The sequence below is a fragment of the Micropterus salmoides genome, unplaced genomic scaffold, assembly GCF_014851395.1.
Source record: "Micropterus salmoides isolate LMB-PRFRI ecotype aquatic unplaced genomic scaffold, ASM1485139v1 Ms_hic_scaffold_2, whole genome shotgun sequence".
Classification (NCBI taxonomy): domain Eukaryota; kingdom Metazoa; phylum Chordata; class Actinopteri; order Centrarchiformes; family Centrarchidae; genus Micropterus; species Micropterus salmoides.
This window is the reverse complement of record NW_024041150.1, coordinates 54,834,964-54,855,013: the sequence shown is the minus strand read 5'-3', so window position 1 is coordinate 54,855,013 and position 20,050 is coordinate 54,834,964.

Below are 20,050 nucleotides of genomic sequence, written 5' to 3'. Positions count from 1 at the left end.
TTTCTGCAAAGTAGGCTCAATGACATGGCCTAAACATACTCGAAAACTCACCAAATTTGCAAAAAATGTCAGAAACCGGTGAAAAATTTCGTATTCTACAAGTTTCGCACATGGGCGTGGCAAAATGACTCGCTAGCGCCACCTAGAAAATTGGAAAAGATTAGCCCTCGTCACGTTCAACCTACATGTACGAAATTTTCTGGGGACATGTATCGTATCAAGACGCACAAAAAGCCTCAAGAACCCATAGCCTAAAGTCAACAGGAAGGTCGGCCATTTTGAATTTTATGGCCATTTTGGATGATTTACACATTCGTACTTTAACGAACTCCTCCTAGGGATTTAGTCGGATCGACGTCAAATTTGTGCTGTGCCTTAAAGGCATTGACGATGAAAAGTTGTGCTATTTGCGCGTTTTCGTCAATGGGCGTGTCCGTGGCGTCGATCAGTCTTCGCCATGACAGGAAGTTGTGTAACTTCAGTGTACATGCTCACATCTGGACCAAACTGTACATGTAGGATGAGAGTCCCGCCCTGAAACATGTACATGCCGACATTCACCCACAGTCATAGCGCCACCTGCTGGCAACAGAAAGTGACCTTTAACGAAGCAGCCCCCGCCGCACGTTTCACCTACGTGCACGAATTTTCTGTGGTACGTGTATCTTGTCCAGACGCACAAAAGCCTCTTGGAGCCATGCCTAAACCAACAGGAAGTCGGCCATTTTGAATTTTACGTCAAATTTTGGATGATTTACACACTTCGTACTTAACGAACTCCTCCTAGGGATTTAGTCCGACCGACTTCAAATTTCTGCTTTGCCTTCTAAAGGCATTGAAGATGAAAAGTTGTGCTATTTGCAAGTTTTCGTCAATGGGCGTGTCCGTGGCGTGGCGTCAAAGATCAAGTCTACGCCATGAAACAGGAAGTTGTCGTAACTTCAGTGTACATGCTCACATCTGGACCAAAGTGTACACGTAGGATGAGAGTCCCGCCCTGAACACATGTACATGCCGACATTCACCCACAGTCATAGCGCCACCTGCTGGCAACAGGAAGTGACTTTTAACGAAGCAGCCCCCGCCGCATGTTTCACCTACGTGCACAAATTTTCTGTGGTACGTGTATCTTGTCCAGACGCACAAAAAAGCCTCTTGGAGCCATAGCCTAAACCCAACAGGAAGTCGGCCATTTTGAATTTTACGTCAAATTTTGGATGATTTACACACTTCGTACTTTAACGAACTCCTCCTAGGGATTTAGTCCGACCGACTTCAAATTTCTGCTTGCCTTCTAAAGGCATTGAAGATGAAAAGTTGTGCTATTTGCAAGTTTTCGTCAATGGGCGTGTCCGTGGCGTGGCGTCAAAGATCAGTCTCGCCATGAAACAGGAAGTTGTCGTAACTTCAGTGTACATGCTCACATCTGGACCAAAGTGTACATGTAGGATGAGAGTCCCGCCCTGAACACATGTACATGCCGACATTCACCCACAGTCATAGCGCCACCTGCTGGCAACAGGAAGTGACTTTTAACGAAGCAGCCCCCGCCGCATGTTTCACCTACGTGCACAAATTTTCTGTGGTACGTGTATCTTGTCCAGACGCACAAAAAAGCCTCTTGGAGCCATAGCCTAAACCAACAGGAAGTCGGCCATTTTGAATTTTACGTCAAATTTTGGATGATTTACACACTTCGTACTTTAACGAACTCCTCCTAGGGATTTAGTCCGACCGACTTCAAATTTCTGCTTTGCCTTCTAAAGGCATTGAAGATGAAAAGTTGTGCTATTTGCAAGTTTTCGTCAATGGGCGTGTCCGTGGCGTGGCGTCAAAGATCAAGTCTACGCCATGAAACAGGAAGTTGTCGTAACTTCAGTGTACATGCTCACATCTGGACCAAAGTGTACACGTAGGATGAGAGTCCCGCCCTGAACACATGTACATGCCGACATTCACCCACAGTCATAGCGCCACCTGCTGGCAACAGGAAGTGACTTTTAACGAAGCAGCCCCCGCCGCATGTTTCACCTACGTGCACAAATTTTCTGTGGTACGTGTATCTTGTCCAGACGCATAAAAAAGCCTCTTGGAGCGATGCCCTAAAATCAACAGGAAGTCGGCCATTTGAATTTTACGTCAAATTTTGGATGATTTACACACTTCGTACTTTAACGAACTCCTCCTAGGGATTTAGTCCGACCGACTTCAAATTTGTGCTGTGCCTTCTAAAGGCATTGAAGATGAAAAGTTGTGCTATTTGCGAGTTTTCGTCAATGGGTGTGTCCGTGGCGTGGCGTCAGAGATCAAGTCTTCGCCATGACACAGGAAGTTGTTGTAACTTCAGTGTACATGCTCACATCTGAACCAAACGTGCTTGATAACTCTCCCACCCCGCTATGGAGGACCGATCCTGACACAGTCAGAAATAAATACAGAAATAAATAAATGCTCAATAAATAAATAAGCATCCAATTAAATACACAAAAAATAAAGTAAATAAATAAATGTAGGTAGTAATTAAATTATACAATGAGACATAAATGTATATATTTTAATTAGTGCCTTTACTTATTCACCTTTGTTATAATTACCTTATTTGTTTATTCAACTTTATTTATTACTAATTTTTTTAATGTATTTATTTATGTGTGTGTTTTAATATTTTTGTCTGTTTTATTCTTCCTTTGTATTTATTTACCTTATTTATTTTCACCTATGGCATTTATTTCTGCCTGTCTTTTTTAAATTTTTGTATGCATTTCTGCCTCATTATGCAAATGAGGAGGGGCTGTGTCTCAAGGGGTCATCTTCTCTGCTATTGGTGGACCAGTCAGACAGGAGAGCTCCTACTCTGCCTGCAGACATCAACGATCTTGCCCCTCACACAGTCAGATGGCTTCCTTCAGTGCGCTGAGGTGTTTAACAACTCTGAAGACAATACTACCAGCAATGTCTTCCTTCTCTTTTCACGTAGACGCTCCGACAGACAGTGCTTTCAGTTTGCTGCATGCATGGACACAGAACTGCGGTATAGGGAGAAGCACACGGTCAGCTGGCTGCAGCTAAATCTGGAGTGCACTCGTATTCAATTCTGTATGGTAAATTAAGTTTTAACGGAGCAGAGCGAGCTGACAGGCAGAGTTAGAGACTTTTTCTGTCTGTTTCTCTCTTTACAAAGACGCATGTTGCAGTCAGAGTCTTCTCTGAAGAGGGCAATGAAGTCTCAGTAGTACCCGATGCGAGCACCACATACAACTCAATTTATCAAATTACACGGATATACAGTATGAAAATAAGATTTATTGGATTATACTCACAGGAAGTATAAAACCTGTTACATGCGTAACACAGTATTGTCAGGGAAATTACTTTACTTAGATTTAAGTACTGCAGTTGTACATTTGAAATACCTTCCTACCTTTCTGATAGGAAGCCTTCTTGAGGTGGTATAAAACATTTCTTCTTATATTCTGATTTCAGTTGTGGACAACTATAACCACATGAATTAAAAAAATTAAACATTTCACTGCCCAAGTCAGCTATAACACAAGTCTTGTTCATTAGACTACATGCTGTACAGTATTTGTGGACAGATTTTGTCCCAGGATTTATTATGCATTTCTTCTTCTTCGTTGCATGATTTAGAATAATAAGGTGAGTAATGGGTCTATTCTGAGTTCATCCTGCACTGCAGCAGCTAATAAAGTCCATTTAATCCCAAAAACGCTTTTCTTTTAGGCAGGCTGGAGCAGAAAACAACTCACCTTTCTCAAGTTGTACAGTAATGTCACATGTGTATGAAGGTGGATCAAACAAGCTAATCTTAAATGTCAAAGTAGAGAGGAGCCTAGTAGGCCTATTTATTTTCATTCATTACACAATATGAATAAGCTATGCAGACAGTTGTAAAGAAAGAACATCTTTTTCTTCTGTTCTCTACTTGTTATAGTTACACAGTATTAGGGGTGTGGGCTGTATTAAAAGTATCTACTGTTCTCCCATGCTCTAACACACAGTAACGATGAAATGTGTGCTGTTCTCACATTCTTCCTCTGTATGTACACATAAACAACAAGGCAGGGAAATATAAAAGGAATTTATTTTATTGTTTGGGTACATTATTGTTCAGTGTACATGTTCACATCTGAAACAAACTTTACGTGCTTGATAACTCTCCCACCCCGCAGACATCTACACACCAATACCGATTTATATTCATAGAGGCAAGTGCTATGTAGCTCCACGTAGGGGACACAGGAAGTGACATATAGCACCTTCATGCGGCGTCGGAACCGCGTAGGAAATTCACAGCCGCACCGGCAGAGCTCCAGAATGTGCAACTCGGCCGGCTCACGCGCGGACGCGCTACTAGTGCGAGGGCCCGCCCAACGCTGCTTGCAGCTTTAATATACTTTATTTTCTTTGACTTTAATTATTCAATTATTCAAAATTAATTTCCTTCAGCATGTCCTTCACCACAAAAACACTTCCTCTCTCAGTGGCAGAAACAGGTAACAGTAACTGTGAAAGTCATTCGGTTTAATGTTTATTATTTGTTTATTGTTTATTAATGTTTATTATTATTTCCTGTCACCAGGGGTAGCCATGGCGCTGTCACTTTGGTTGCACCAGAGTTGATTTAATCAACTCTGACAGGAGAATTATTGTATTTTGTTTGGTATTTACACTTTTCCTGCATCAGTTGTGAAAATCTTTATTTTCTGCAGCCAGTTCAGAACACAGCAGCTGGATTTCAACTTCATTTAACAGGAGAATTACATTTACTCATTTTGCAGAAGCTTTTATCCAAAGCAACAACAACATACAAGCATCAACAGAGCATCAAATACAGCACGAGAACTACAACTGACAATACATGTAAGAGCTAATAGCAAATATCGCATCAATGGGCTAAATAAGGGAAAGAAGTAAGAGTTAACAAAAAGTGCAATCCTTACAGGATAATTGTGAGGGGACAGAAGAAGAAGAGCACAGGAAGTGCATGTTAAAGGTTAGAGGTTTTATAAGAGAGTTTTCAGGGGCTTCTTGAAGTTAGAGAGGGACGCCCCTGCTCTGATGGCGTGTGGTAGCTCGTTCCACCATCGTGGAATCACAGATGAGAACAGACAGGACTGGGATTGCTTTGTGTAGGAAGGGATGGCAGAGCCAGGCGGCGTTCGTTGGAGGAGCGCAGCAGCCGACGTAAACGTAAACTTGTATTATAGAGTTTAGGTAGATGGGTGCAGACCCAGTAGTAGCTCTGTATGCAGCATTAGTGACATGAATCTGATTTTGGAGGCCACGGGGAGCCAGGGGAGGTCACTGAGTAATGGAGTGACATGAGTCCTTTTGGGCTGATTAAAAACAAAACGTGCTGCTGCGTTCTGAATCATTTGCAGGGGTTTCACCGCACAAGCTGTTATACCTACTAGGAGGGCATTGCAATAGTCGAGGCGAGAGATAACCATGGCCTGTACCAGAAGCTGGGTGGCGTACTGAGTGAGGTAGGGGCGGATTTTCCAGATGTTGTATAGAGCAAAGCGGCACGATCGAGAGACAGCAGCTACACGGTCTGAAAAGGACAGCTGGTCATCAATCATGACCCCCAAGTTTCTCACCACCCTGGTTGGAGTGATGGTTGAGGAGTCAGTTTGTAGCTTGATGCTGTGGTGGATAGAGTCCTTGGCTGGAATGACCAAGGATCATGTGATTGACTGTGTCAAAGGCAAATATGATAAGAACAGGATTGGGCTGCAGCTTTAGCTGACCTTAGGGCTTCTGTTACAGACAGAAGAGCCGTTTCAGTAGAGTGGCCTCTCTGAAAACCAGACTGATATGTTTCTATCTAGGAGGTCATTCTGTGAGAGGAATTCTGAGACCTGTTTGAAGACGGCCCGTTCAATAGCTTTGCATAAAAATGGTAGAAGTGAAACTGGCCGATAGTTCAACTTCAGTAGGGTCGAGTGAGGGCTTTTTGAGCAAGGGTTTAACCTGAGCCCTTTTGAAAGTGGTCAGGAATGTTCCCGAAGCCAGAGAAGTATTTATCGCACCATGTAAGGAGGTTTGGCTTGGAGGAGATTCGTAGGAATCGGGTCCAGTGGGCTACGAGTCAGGAGTTCTGATACTCTGTGAGAGGAGTAAACGAGGAGAGTGAAGTGCCATTGACCTGGGAGGACAAAGGAACAGATGTAACAGGACTGCTACATGTTAGTCTTGGTGTTTCCTGAGGGAGAAAATGGCGCAGAAGGTGGGTTATTCTAACTTTGGACAGGTTTGTGCAAAGATAAAAATAGAAAAAAATTAGAAAATCAATATGTGGCGGTCAGCGTTGATAATTATCCAAATTATAGGCTAATTATGGGAAACTCTGCTTTCACTACGACCCCCCTTCACCCCCAAACAAAGCATCTCTCCTGACTTTGTAACTAGCCTAATATTTTATTCATAACAGCAGCAAGGAGTCTGTTTTTTGTTATGGCAGAAAATTGTGTTTTCCACGACAGTTTTTACAGAGCATATAGCCGAGGCCTAACGTTTCTTAGACCACCGGCTGAAATAAAAAAAATAAAGCAAGTAAATCCCGACTTTTAAACAGCTGTTTTTCTGCACATGTAGCCTGTTTATAAGAGCAGTTACAAAACGTTACATTAACGCCACTCTCTCCCGACGAGTCCAAGCATCAGTGACAGTAGCTGCCGGAGTTTCTTTCTGTAAGTTTCACGTTGCTGTGCTGCTTCAGCAGATGCTGAAAAGAAGTTTACAACAGACGACAATGTTCTCTGCATCTTAGACTGTGACACAATAATGGCAGTAGCTCCTTGCAGCTGTGGAAAGAATGCCTCTCTTTTCCTTTTCTGGAGGACCCTTCCCATATTCTGCACTCTGAATACGATGTTTTACCTTCAGGGAAACGCCTTAGAGCTAGCAGATGTAAAAGTAACCGCTATAAGCTGTCCTTCATCCCAACTTGCATAGCGCTCCTAAATAAACAATCTGCTCGGAACAAGATGGCTTGAAGCACTTCCGGCACTTTATTTATTTTTAAGCATAGTTTAATATTGTTTGATCGCTTGCACTAATGTTTTTTATCAACCAGATCTTATATGAGTTTGTCTTTTTTAATATAGAATTGGGGCGGTTGTACTTTTAGTGTCTGTCATACTGTTTTCTGCTTTATGTGCTCAAGTGCAATTGAATATAATAATTCTGAGGTTTCATATCACTCAGGTTCTACTTACCTTGTAATCAATGATTGACAGGGGCAAGGTCATAGATACTCAGTGGTGGATTGTATGATGTATGTGAGTGTAAAGTCCATCATATGTGTTACTGGTGTTTACTGCAGCCTCATGATGCCCAAGACAAATTTCCCTCAGGGGACAATAAAGTAGATCTTATCTCTCTCCCTCGTTCTCCTTTCTTCCTTTAGTTTTTGGCTAACAGCTGACATGAAAAACAAAGTCTGGTGCTGCTGACCTGCCACACAGTCGTGGATTCACGTCAAGGATAGTGCGTTCAGTAACGAGTACGGCAGCGATACTTGCATTAGTAACTGTAATGATATTACTGTTTTAGAAAAGTAATTAGTTACACTAGCCTACTAGTTACTGGGAAAAGTAACATTATTACAGCCCAACACTGGCCACGGGTGGGACTGTTTCTGGCGAGCAGGTTTGGTGGATAGAGGACACAGGCTATCCAGGCATGAGCTCAGTGTAGAGCACAGAGATTGTGCGGCATCATTGACCTCGAGTGAGGAAAATGTGTTGAGGGGAGGTAGAGCGGAGGCTACCGCTGAGGCAAAGTGAGTGGGAGACAGGTTGTGGCGGTGTGAGACATAAGGTGCTGGAACAATGGGCTGTTCCTGTAGGCGTACTGTGAACTGGATGAAATAGTGGTCAGACATGTGTAGATGTGTGACTGTAAGGCATTCGGTGGCACAGTTTCGGACAAGAACGAGGTCCAGCACCTTGCCAGCTTTGTGCGAACCCGTGTTAGATCAAAGGACTGAATCAGAGACAGGAAGCCTGCTGAGTTTGATTTGTATCAGTGAATGTTCATGTCAACGAGGACAAGTAACGAACAGTCATGTTCTGGGACTGAAGACAGCAGCGTGTCCAGCTCGTCCACAAAGTTACCCACTTGTCCTGGTGGACGGTCACAATCACAGACCTTTACCGGAACGGACAGCAAGTCAGCATGATATTCGAAGGAGGCAAACTGATTTGGGGGAAGCAGCTGTGTGAATTTTCCATTTGGAACGAGCATTTAACTCTAGCAACAGTCTCCTCTTTATTATATCTGATAACAATATAAACTGCAAATAAAGAAATGTTCACCACTTTAGTCTACATTGTGTTTGTGATTCCTTCATGTACTAACAGTGTCATAATGGAAAGTGAATATTCTTTACTATGAATGTTCTGCCTCTACTAGTAGAACCACCTCCCTCCTCTTGTCCCCTTCTAGTAGTAAACCTTCCCTCTGGAGGACCTCTAACCTTCCAGTGTCATGTTACGTCAAGCAGGGAGCAGATAAAGCAAGGATTCAGACAGAGTGCGAATTATACAGTGACAATCGAGGGGTCAACTTTTTTTCCAGGACGTAAAGGAAACAGCAGGTGTTTGCCTCAGTGAACTGAAGTCTTACAATCTCCTTGTTTGTTTAACGTAATGTCTGCAGTCTGTAGATGAGGATGAATCAAGTTCACCAGTTCATGGGTGCCACAAACAGGAGTCACCAAGTATTGTAGAAAGTCAGACCCACACAATGCTGAACCAGAACCAAAGACACTATCATAAAATACAGTCTGCATTATCATCTCTAATTCATAATTCTTATCATTTCAAGTTTTAACTTTCAACTTACTCTTTTCTTAGCAAACATCTCATTTCCTCTAGCTCACGTTAACTGTGAATGAAATGTAATCTGCGTTCAATAAAGTAGTAGTCATACATGTGAAACAACAAACCTGGATTTGAACATTTTTCAGTTACCTAGCCAGGTAAAACTCCCAAATTCCAGAGTGAAAACAAATGGCGTGCTTATTGTAAAACACAGGCGAGCCAACACTAGACAAAAAGGAATACACACACTTAAATACCCAAGAGAGGTGGAGGAAACGAGACACAGGTGGAAACAAAAATCAACTCAAGGACAGGAAGTGAACTGACAAAGACCCACGAGGAAGGATTTAACAAAAGAAAACAGGAAATCACCAAACTCACAACCAAAACCAGGACATCCAGGGGTTAAAGTAGTTTTCATCAGAATTTGATAAACGCCTGTTTGTCTCATGTCCACATTCTCACCAAAACACTTCCTATTCAGCTCAGTCAGGAGAGACTTAAATGAAAAAGAGGCTTAAAGAGGAATTAAAAGGAAAAGGAACAGGAGAGTTTAAGAAATGTGAGAGGGATGTATGGCCTACCTGGTGGAGGGGCTGTGACCACAGAGGCCAGAACCAGAATGGATGTGAAGGGCTCAGTGGGATCACTGAAGACTGCTTGATCCACCAGCTGCTGGAGCGAGAGAGGGAGGGAGGCCTGGAGCTGGAGTGATGCTGCAGTCTTTTATCTGGTCGGGGTCCTCCAGGAGAGAAAAGACAGTTTGAAAGTTTGACAACAACAATGTGATTGGCTCACAGAGGTTGTGGCAAATTCTGATTGGTTTAACTGAAAGAATGAACGCCCTCAATCTAATGACGGAGTTGGAAGCAGAAAAAAGGAAGAGAGGGGGCGGGGGAGAAATAGAGTCAGCATGAACGATGTCTTCCTGATTCAACTTCTGCTGAGTTTCCTTAATCTTAAAAAAAGAGCTGCAAAGATAAAATGAGGAACCAGCAGATCTCAGAGCAGTAAAATCTCATCTTATCTGTGTTCTTCAGCAGCTGCTACAGTATCACCATATTGCACCATGGACATCAGGAGTCAGATTCTGGTGGGAGAGGAGTTTGACTCTTCACCTGTCTGTTCATGTGTGCTGTCAAACATCACCATGGATCCTGTCTGTTTTCTAATAAACACTATCTGAAGAAAACAAGTTGCATCATTGCAAACATTTATTTTAACTAACAATCTTCACACCTTCAGCTTCCTCTTCTTCTTCTTTTCGCTTGGTGAAACACGTCATTGTCACAAATAGACCTGAATGAACAAAGTGTGAACTCTGATGGCTGCATCTCATGTTGCTGATCAAGAATTTGGGGTCTCTGTCAGTCACTGTGGATGAGAGAAAACTACATTTCAAAATGTAAAAGCCTCTCAAAATTGTAAAAATTGTCGACAAGAAATTCAGAGCGACTGAAATCTAAAACAGACTAAAAGTCACTATGAGGAAGTGACATCATCCTAACCACAGGAAGTAGCTGCAGCGTCTCTCTACTAAAGCACTAGTTTAGAAACTCAGACAGTTCTGAGCACGAGAACAAGAGACAGAAGAAGGAGAGACTCAGAGAATCATGATGGTTGAGTTCAAATGGATTTCTTTATTTCTTCCAGCGGTGCTTCAGTTTACAGGTAAGAATACATATATCACATATATAAATGGAAGGCACATTGTAAAAAATAACTTGATCAATATTATTAAAGATTCTTTATTAGCTACATTTGATTTAACTAAGAAAACCAAATCTGTTGTTTCTAATGTGGTGAGTTTAGTGAACTCTTGGAAACTAAGGATAAAGAAATAATCGTCACTAACTATGAACATAACAGACATTTTCTCATTTCACTTTATTTTTCATCATTTTCTCAACAGCAGCAGCTGGAAAACTTCCCCTCTCCTTCACTGTCAGAGTTGGAGATGACGTCACTTTGCCTTGTGAAAATGTGATAGACGGTCAGCAAAACTGTGAATATACTACATGGCTCTTCACTGGTTCGGGGGGCGGATCAGCAGTAACGCTGTTTGAACTTGGGAAGATTCACAAAGACGCCAAATCTAAATCAGACAGACTGAGTGTTACAGAGAACTGTTCTCTGGTTATAAAGAAGGTCACAGTCGAGGATGTTGGTCGTTATTACTGTCAACAGTATACATCTGGAGGTAAACGAGATCCAGACTCTCGGGTTTATCTGTCTGTTATTAACAGTGAGTATTTCCATCATAATGTTTTCAGCTCAAACTGTCTTGTTAGAACAATATACTGAAACATTACAATAATTATGATCACAGTGATGAAGTTAACTTTACTCTTGTTGTCTTTCTCTCACAATATCTCCATCTTCACCAGTGACTGAACATAAGGACGCTGATGAGGTGACGTTAAACTGCTCTGTGTTGAAACATGAACAGTTCTGTAAACACACAGTGAAGTGGCTGTATGAGGGTAAAGATGTGGACAAAGATAACAAAGACATGAAGACATCACAGTCTGGCTGCTACGCCGCTGTGTCTTTCCCGGATTTTCATTTTAGTAACAAATCAAAGTCTAACTTGAAGTGTGAAGTGACAGATGGTTACTCTGGAAAAGTGCAGCTGTTAACCTTCAGCCCTCAGTCCTCAGGTGAGAAAACAGGTGAGAATATGCTGAGCTGGTGTGCGTTTCCCGAACAACCACGTAAGGTAACGTTGAACTATGTTGGTACGATGCATCGTTACACAAACAAACATCTGAAATACGACCGTTTCCCTAAACTGTCATACTTTGAACTAATTAGTTTGAGCCAACGTAGGTCGAACTAACATGTTTCCAGGTGTGTTCGTCTGACTTTCACAGCACGAAACTCACAAAACGTATTTAGCCTAAATATCTGCTATAACTTAGAAGAAAAAATTAAGAACTATTAGTGATTACAAGACATTTAGTGAAATAGGTTTAGTATCTTTGTGTCAACACTGTAACACTATTATGAATCCCTTGGCATCTGACATCTAGGTTTTGAGAACAGCTCAGTGCGCTAAGTGTCTGAGCTTACGCATGTTCTCTATTGAGACAGATACGACTCCCGTGAGTTCTCTATTTATCTTTGTTATAAAGGCAACGAAAACTCTCAGGGATTTATTCATTACAGTACTTTCATGGATTTTATGCTGTCCCTTTTTATGTTTGTAATGAAGACCAGAGAACACCCATCTTCCCCAGAGGCCCAGAAACGTATACATGTAGGTAATATTAAAAGTCTTGTCTTTACATTCTCCGTTTTGTCCTTTAACCTTTGTACTGGGTGACTAATATTAAATGAAGTTATTGTGAGCAGACGGGTAATCTGTGAGAAAAACACCTGCTGTTTGTAGATGGTCTACACTGAGATACTTAGTAGCCTACTGAATCAATGCAACCCTACCCATGACCCCACAAATACATTTAAAAGTACTTTTACAACTACATTTATTTTTTAAAATTGACCTTAAACATGTTTGTACAGCAGGATTATCTAACATTCCCTGCTTAAAACACATCACATCCACCTCCTATCACGGCATTTTCTGCTCTCTGTGACGTAGTCACCGTGAACTAAGCTTCTAACCACAGGTCAGGAGCTGCAGTTCCAACTATGCAACTTAACAACAGTTGGTGCGAACGTTCGTCTGAACTATGGTTTCAGGGAACACCTGCGTCGCTTAACGATGGTTCGTACCGTGTAAGTTACCAACTTAGTTACCTCCGTAGTTCCAACTAGGGTTTTAGGAAACAGTTGCGTCGCAACTGCAAAGTTCCAACCAAGGAAGTTGCTACCGCAGTCAGCAACGATGCTTTTGGGAAACACACCCCTGTTCAAGATGATTAAAACCACCAAAACATTTGTTTATTTGATGACTTTTCACAGTGATGAACTTTACTCTTGTTTTCTTTCTCTCGCAATATCTCTGACATCTAAACCAGCAACAACAACAACAACTAAACCAGCAACAACAACAACTAAACCAGCAACAACAACAACAACTAAACCAGCATCAACAACAACAACTAAACCAGCATCAACAACAACAACTAAACCAGCAACAACAACAACAACAACTAAACCAGCAACAACTAAATCAACAACATCTAAACCAGCATCAACAACAACAACTAAACCAGCAACAACAACAACAACATCTAAACCAGCAACAACTAAACCGGCAACAACAACAACAACAACTAAACCAGCAACAACTAAACCAGCAACAACAACTGAAAACAAAAAATCAACAACCAATGATGCTTCAACAAAACTACAAGGTAGTAACTCATCTTTCTCTGGAGTCTCTCTGTCTTCCTGTCAGCCTCTTTCTCTTCCTGTACTGAACTTCATTATTTTATTCATGTTTTTTTGTTTGTTGTACAGGTTTAGTTTTTGGTGTTTTTTTATGGCAAAAGATAAAAGCTTCTTTAATTAGGTCACATTTTTAGAAAAGACAAAACTGGCCATTCATCATAGTAAAATACATAAAATAGGAAGTGATCAAGAAATTATGATTCATTAATTTATTTAGGGCTGACCCCACATAGTCAAAGGTTTGATGCTTCGATGGGCGGAGTCTGATTCGACTGTCAATCTCACAGTCGAAACTTAGCATCAAAATGAGGATCATGGCATTTTGGCGATATGGGGGTGCTCAATGTCTGTTTTTACATAGAACTACCAGTTTTCTCCCAGTAAGTTAATATACAGTCTAGCTCTGCGGTAGTGGCAGAGAGATGGAGCCCCTGCGTCCCCGCTATTGTGCCGAGTTGTCCGCACCTCGCGGGACTTTCGGATCATTTATCACTATTGATAAACCTCACAAAGAATATTATCCATCCATCATCAACCGCTTATCCTGCGTACAGGGTCGCGGGGAAAGAATATTATATTATTTTTAAATAGTACTTGAAATAGACCCGCAAGGAACCGCAACGTGCATGCATTTGTAGGCCGCACGGCACGCATGAAAAACTCTGCATAAGACCGGTGAAAGGCCGGCGAGCAGAGCTGAGAGGAAATGATCAACAGCAAGCCTCAGTTTATCTGTAACGTTAAATGTACAATGTAAGTTACACTGACTAATGATGATAGAGGCTGCAATCCCCCACAATCGCCGTGCACAAACACACACTGATTCCACTATCAGTCGACTTTGGGCAAGACTTGACAATTCTGATTGGACCATGTCAATCGTTAGTTGGGGACAGCCCTAAATTCATTATTGATTCTCTCTCTCTCAATTTTCAAATTTCAATTTTCAGTTTCAAAGTGGCTTGATTGGCATGAAAGAATAATGTTCATATTACCAAAGCAACAGTAATACATTAAAGAAAACAAACAAACAACAATAATAACATTGTCGCTATAGTAACGGTATGATGGTTTCATATTTGTGTTCCTCTGGTTGTCTTCAGGTTTTGGCATGTACGTGTATATTTAGCTGCAATTATGTCTCATCTTTGTGTTTCACCTAGTAGGTATGAAGTTTTCCTTTATAGGTTTCAGTAATTTGTAGTTTTCTCTTAGATCTTTGTGTTTTTCACATGTTGTGAGGAAGTGTTGTTCATTTTCTATTTCCTGTGATGTACAAAGTGAGCAGATCCTTTCCTCTCTAGGAAGCCAGGTTTGTCTCTGGCGGCCCGTCTCGATGGCTAGGTTCTGATCACCGAGTCTGAACGTGATTGTAGAATTTGGTAGCTCTTTATTGGATTTGGATCAGTGAGTATTGGCCTAGTTCTGCTCTGCTGATGTTGTTTGGGGTTTTTTTCTGTCTACATACAAAATGCTCTTACAGAATTCTGTATGAAAAGATTCAGTTGGGTGTTTCTCCCATTTTACAAACCTAGACCTGAGTGGACCCCATATTTACCTCCCATAAAGGGAAGTTGGTTCCAGGACCGATTTGAAAATCTTTAGCCAGATCTTTATTGGTATATCATGTTTTATATTTCTTCAGATGGCATAGAAAGCTCTCCTTGCTTTGTCCCACAGATCTTTCACAGCCATGTTAAGTTTCCTGTTGTGCTCATGAGCCCAGATATGTGTAATTTTATAATGTTGTGTCTAAATATAATTTGTGCTTGTTTTCTTGATTTCTGTATCGTTTTTGGAAGACCATGATCTTTTTTTTAGGTTTACTGTCAGGGCCCAGGTGAGACAGAAGTCATGCAGCTGCTGGAGTCTTAGGACTTACTGTAGTCATCTGCAAATAGAAGGCATTTAATCTGTGTGTCATGCAGTGTGAGGCCGGCTGCTGCAGATTTTTCTAGATTATTTCAGCCCGTTCTCATCTCAGGGTGTCCAATACCGACGCTTTCAGAAAAAGTGACAAAGCATAGTTATTTGGGAGAGACCGTAGGAACTGTGATTGGTCAGCTGGGTAGCCTCGCAATACCTCCGACAGGAATGCCCCGTGCTTTGGAGTAAACTTTACAAGCGGGCAAACCAGCCATTCACGTTAGCGGAGGGCTAAAAAGGAAGTTAGCCTGCTCGGCCGGCAAAAGTCAACAGAGTGGACGCTGAAGCGCTGCCACCTACAGCTGTGCACGTCGACCGCAATGTGCACAGCTGTAGGGTTAGCCGCCAACGTCAAATAATTAAGCTTTGTCACGTTGTCTCACAGCGTTGGTAATGACGCACTGAGATGAGAACGTGTTGGTGCTTTGGGTTTTATACATATATTGAAGACAGTTAGAATGCATTGGTTTTATGATGTCATATGTTTTCCCTCCAACAACACACTCAATAAGTTTAAAGAATAAGACATCTCTCTCTCTCTCTCTCTCTCTCTCTCTCTCTCTCTCTCTCCTCTTCTGAGTCTAAAGTCTGAATGTCAGAGTGACACTCGGCTGTGGGTGGAGATATTCTCTTATTCAGTCAGATGTGTTCACACAACACAAAATAACAAAATCACCAATAAGATGTCCTGTTTTATTGTCTTTCCAGGTTGGTGGTGGTTTGTTGCAGTTGCAGCTCTCTTAATAACTGTTGTTATTGTTGTTGTTCTCATCAGATGGAAGAAAACTAAAGGTGAGAGCAACCACAGATATTATAAACAAGAAGTTTTGATGAACCTGGATTTTTATTGTTGAAGCTAAAGTCGACTCTCTTTTGTCTCTTCAGGAAAAAAACCCCAGATGGATGAAAACACTGTGAGTTTTACGGCTGAGTAATCAAATGTTTCTACAGTTATGACAGAGCTGAATCAGCTGCTCTCTGACAGAGTCATCCAAATCTAAACAGCCTTCACAGAGCCAGTGTTTGACCACATGGAAGTAGACTCTGTTTGTTTGTTGTTTTCAGGGACGGAGCTTAAACCCTGCAGTGAGTCCAGAAAGCAGTCAGGACACGGTGAGATCTCACACTACACCCAGGACAAAGTTACACTCACTGTTTTTAGATTTGTTGTTCAAAATGTAGCTCTATGAGACACACAGTGACTCTTGAATCTAAGTTCTTTCTGCAAGAGAAGAAGTGGGGAGTCTGATGATGCAGCTGGACGACACCAGAACAGACCAGAACACAATCAAGTCCACATGTTACTGAGCAGCCATTATGTTGTCTTCTCTGTGTAGGCTGATCCTGAAGATGGTGTTTCCTACGCCTCCATCAGCTACACCAGGAAGACCAACAGTAAAGGCCGGGTAAGCTGTCTGATTGGTTCTAGTGATGATGGCAGTGAATGAAAACACTTCTCTCATTTAATGTTGTGTAATTTCTGTGTTGTGCTGTTTGTCTCTTTTCCAGGTTCTGGGTAAAGATGGTGATGATGAAGATGATGCAGTGACCTACAGCAGCGTGAAAGCTTCCTCTTCTTCTGCTGGAGCCTCAGCTGATCCCAGCGACCTCTACGCCACCGTCAACAAACCAAACAAATAAGAGACCACAGTGTAGTTACAGCTCATATCATTACAGGTAATTTACACTGAGAACTGATAAATGTTTTATTATTTGAATTATTTTATGATAATATATGGGACATTTAGCTTGATGAACTTGCTGTCAGGCACTTTAATGTGCTAGTGCTGTGTTGTAGTTAAACATGTATTAGTTTTTACTGTTATTTCTGTATCAGCTGTTATTGTTTGATATGCAGTCATTTTAACATCTATATTCTGTTCAGGTTATTTTTTATGTTCCTGTATGAAAGTAATTAAAGCAAACTAAGAGGAAGTGGGACAACGCTCATCTTGACTGAGTCACTTCTGAGAGTCAAAATAAACAGGGTTTAACACCTCCACAGCTCTTCACACCTTTAATTTCCTCTTCTTCTATTTAGAAGATGAAACACGTCACTGTCACAAATACAAAGTGTGAACTTGAGGCTCAGTGTGAATCTAAATATAGTTTAATTGTAACTGTCATGCTTCAGAGGAAACTGGCAGTGGTGCGGCACGTGCTGCAGTTTATTTTTTAGTGTTTGATCCACATCCATCAACCTACGAACGCTTTTGTGATTCTCTTGTCAGTGTTTGTATAAACTTTATCTAATGTGGTAATCTTGGATCACATTTTCCATGTTGTCTGTCAGTGGCCAAGTCACAATAACATCTGGTTTTACTGAATAATTAAGTAAATATAATTTCTTAATCCCCGCAACCCTGTACGCAGGATAAGCAGTTGATAATGGGTGGATGGATAATTTCTTTATAAATATACTGAAACCTCATTTCTTGACTGGCCACTCTCTGCTGTCTCATACCGCATTCAGACCAAACGCGAATTTTCACCTCGCGACACTTTCCTCGCGTGAGTACATTGTGTTCACACAATGCGAGAAGGCGATTTTAACGCGATAACGTGAATAAAAACAACTCGCCATTACTACAGTTGTATGAACCCAAAGTAACATTTTGCTGTGATTAAATAGCAATAAACAGATCAAACTGATGCCGAAATAACTACAATATGATGCAGTTTTGTTAAACTTATGAATTCATGGTTTGTTTTCTGAATGGAGTTCAGATCGATCAGGGCTACGCTACGCTAACTTTGTCCCAGTAAAGTACAATGATAGCTGGAATAAAGTTACATACAAATGTTTTCCGAACTCACCAGGTAGTTCAACCTCCTCGCTTTCTTTTCTCCCAGCAATCCCAGTTTTGTCCGGTTTTTATATAAATATGAAGTTCTGCCAAACGACGCTAACAACACTGGAACCGGATTTGCACGGAAGCTAACTGCTGAGACGCTCAAGTGAAGATGAATCAACGTTGTAATCATAAAAACTAAAGTAAAGCTAATTTAATAAAAGGAAATCGCGGCTCTACGCCGCTTTTTACGCTGCCAAAAAGCAAAACGGCGTAAAAAGCGCCGCTTTTTACGGGGCTCAGTGTCCCCAATCACGCGCATCATAACGTGTTACAAGACGCGTAGTGTTAGATGATAATGAGCTCCACCCTGTCTTTTCCAAAGCCAATCAGTTTGAACTGTTATCACCCAATCAGTAAATAACAAGAACAGACCACATTAATCCAACCCAACACAAGGATGAGCTTCAATTCAATTCAATTCAATTTTATTTATATAGCGCCAAATCACAACAACAGTTATCTCACAGCGCTTTTCATAAAAGAGCAGGTCTAGACCGTACTCTGTGATGATATTTACAGAAGCCCAACAGTTCCCACCAAGAGCAGCACTAGGCGACAGAGGCAAGCAAAAACTTCCTTTTAAGATGCAGAAACCTCGAGCAGAACCATGGCTCAGGGTGGGCGGCCATCTGCCTCGACCGGTTGGGGAGAGAGGGAGAGAGAGAGAGAGAGAGAGAGAGAGAGAGAGAGAGAGAGAGATGTAAGGAGAGAGAGAGGGGAGGGAGGCAGCCTACACAATATACACACAGAGGTACAGACAGTAAAGGTGATGTTGCTATAGACTAAATGAAAAATGGTACAGATATTTATAATAGTGTTAATGGTAACCATCGTAATGCTAATGATTATAATAACAATAATAACAATAAGACTAGCAACAATAGTTGTTGCAGCAGAGGGTGTCGAGCAGGAACACGGGGGCAGCAGGTGACCCGCAACCACAGATCCAGACTCCACAGCTCCAGAGCCAGAAAACCTGCAGGAAGTGATAGGAGGAGAGAGGAGAGGGACGAGAAAACACAAGACTACCAGAAAGGGGAGAAGTTGTGTTAGTAACATGCAATAATGGGATGAGGTTGCATACAGAGGGAGAGAAAGTAGAGGAGAGAGGAGCTCAGTGCATCATGGGAAATCCCCCGGCAGTCTAAGCCTATAGCAGCATAACTAAGGGATGGTTCAGGACTCACTTCCCTACCTTAGCTGATAAAGTGATTCAATACGCTCAATGCTGAAATCGCTGCCTTACAAATCGATTTTCTATGGGTCGCAGGTTCGTGCCCCGTTCGCATCTTATTCATTGCGGGAGGTTTTTCTGTTTTCTGTTACAATGGCAATCGGTAAACTGAAGTTATAAGCACACAAACCTTACTGTGTTTTCCTCTATTTTATTAACCTAATAGAACCAATCCAATATTAATGTACCGACTGAGCTTACTATGAGGTGCAACGTCTGCAGGCTTGAGAAAGGAGGATGGTTGGTGTGTGCAACTGACTGTTCAGCAAATGCACAACAAATACAAGCTTTGAATCTGCAGGGCCCTGTTTCAGAAAGCGGGTTTTTTGTGAACACTCGGGAACTTACGCTGTGAACCTAACCTGCTCGGGAGGTGTGACAAAAGTGACATTTCCTCATTCATACTGTTGATATCAAAGCACATATTGGAACACAGTTACGTCTTTAGAAACATCAAAATCATCTTTTTTAAAAAACCGTCATGTTCAACTCTCTGACAAAATACGAAATGAGCAAGATTTTATTAATGGAACATAGACGTCTAAAACTTCACACTCAGTTAGACACATTTTAAATTGCAAAAAATCATTAATAGGTATAGGCCTACTGAGTCAGACTGTGGCTTTACAATCACAGGTCCATGAAGAGCCTAAAATGTGTCTAATCTGTTCGATTAATATTTTCATCTTACGTTATTGTCACTGGCATTTAGTCCCGTCAGGTTCCAGCTGAATAAACAGGCAACATGTTTAAAATGAATGAACAAGCTGGAGGAGAATTCGAGCACTTTATTATTCATTAAGGAAATTCCAGTCTGCTAAATGATGAAT